Source organism: Cupressus sempervirens, chromosome 5, assembly GCF_028749045.1.
Source record: "Cupressus sempervirens isolate cs-2001-9-10 chromosome 5, ASM2874904v1, whole genome shotgun sequence".
Lineage (NCBI taxonomy): Eukaryota > Viridiplantae > Streptophyta > Pinopsida > Cupressales > Cupressaceae > Cupressus > Cupressus sempervirens.
In genome coordinates, this window is record NC_143122.1 from 554,362,265 (window position 1) to 554,364,319 (window position 2,055).

Genomic DNA, 2,055 nt, shown 5'->3' on the forward strand with positions numbered 1-2,055 from the left:
GTGGTTCACAAGAACTCATTTTTCATAAGAATGAATGGAATGCATAGTACTCATTACATTTAGATGATGCTCATAAGGTGAAGCATTAAGCCTTTCCATAAGGTCACTAATTGCAGTACTACTCCAACTTATTGTCATGAGAGATGAGTTCTTATGAAGCTAATGTAACATGAGTCAATGAATTTGTCTTAGAAACAACAAAATCAAAATTTCAAACCTCTAATTTCACTAGAAAATATGTGTCTAATAATCAAGGTTGTATGGCTTTGGAGGGTAAGATTCTATCCCTTTGGCTCTTTACCGAGGCCTAGCAAAACAAAAGAAATCTGATAATAAGCAAATGAGTTTTCCTTTTATATAGATGGGTGAACTAAAGAAGCTAGTAGAAGAGGGAATTATAAAATATGTGGGTCTATCTGAAGCCTTTACTTCAACAATTTGTAGGGCCCATGCAGTGCATCCAATCACTATTGTGCAGCTTGAATGGTCTCTTTGGAGTAGGGATTCTGAGGCCCAAATTAGTCCCACCTCCAAGTAAACATTGTGATGATATAATACCTCAAAAGTTAGTGATTCAATGTTTACTTTATAGATTGCAGAGAACTGAGAATAAATATTTGTGAATTGGGTTGACAATATATACCAAAAGTTGAAGTTTTTAATAAGATTTTTTTTTGAACTTTGTTCCATTTGAACTTAGATAAGGAATACAAGCTTACTTATATTTATTTTATTTCATTTTATTCGATTCATAGGGAGTTGGGGATTGGAATTGTTCCATACAGTCCTTTAGGCATGGGTTTCTTCAGCATAGGAGGAAAACTTCTTCAAAGTGTGACAGATAATGACTTCGTAAGGTAAAGGATAGGATTTTATTTTTTCCATTTAATAATCATACAATTTTAAAGATGATCTAATGTTGAGTTCAAACATTGAGATTGAACAATAAAGTAAAATCTATACAAAAATCTACATGACAAGACTGACAATAAAGGTGAAAATTAATTTGATTTGATTTTGTCATTGTTGATTGTTTCATATCATAATAATTGATCTATTAAATAGGGGAATTTGAGGTTTTAAGGTGAGAATCTTGAGTGGAATCAAGATCTATTCCTAAAGCTAAGTAAGATCAGTTTAAGAAAAGGGTGCAGCCCAAGCTAGGTTGCTCTTGCATGGGTTTGGGACCAGGGAAATGATGTTGTGCCCATTCCTAGAACCACCAAGATGAAGAACCTAGATGATAATATATTCTCTCTCTCAGTAAAACTGATAGTAGATGACATGAATGAAATCGAAGCCATATTTCTTGTAGATGTTGTAGTTGGAGACTGACACAGAGCCATTGATTTTTAATTGACCTAAATAAATTTAGAAATGCCCCCATACAACACTCTCCATTGAATTAAAGCATGTAAATGTTTGTGTTCCAGAGCAAAACATTTTCAATTGAGCTAGATGAATAAAGGGCTCTAAAGAGTTAGCAACATTAAAAAAAAATCTAAATAAATGGATTTTTTAGCCTTGTACTATATTAGTTATAAATGCTTATTATTGAAAATGTAGTATTTTTAAAGTCTATTAATAGAGTATTTTCAGAGCCTATTAATAGAGAGCTTTTGGTAAATGACTCTATAAAGAGTTTTATAAACCTAGTGGAAATATATTTCGTTAATAGTAATGATACTAGCATTTTAACATTTACGCATGACAATATTTATGGACTAGTGATAAACCCAAACCCTTCCACATGGATCTTAAGCAAGAGTTAGTAATAAAGATCCAATAAATGAGTCGTAATGTCTCCAAGGTTCTCTCAGAGACTTTGATATTCAACCATTGTTACTCCACATAACTTGTGGGCTTGGACATCAAGATAACAATATGCCATTTATTATTAGTGCATGCCAAGGATACATTAGAGGTTTTTACCCCATATGTCAACAAATTCACATTTCAAAGTAGATAATCTAGAATGTCCATCTGGTGCCAATTACATGTTTTATTATCAAGACAAAGCACAAGAACCCGTAGCTACAAATAAATCAAAATTTC

General features: G+C 32.5%; 1 pseudogene; it reads left to right on the forward strand.

Moving 5' to 3' along the window:
- The first annotated feature begins 361 nt into the window (after positions 1 to 361).
- On the forward strand, positions 362 to 1,335 carry LOC149557135 (putative aldo-keto reductase 2 pseudogene; annotated as a pseudogene).
- Positions 1,336 to 2,055: the final 720 nt, after the last annotated feature.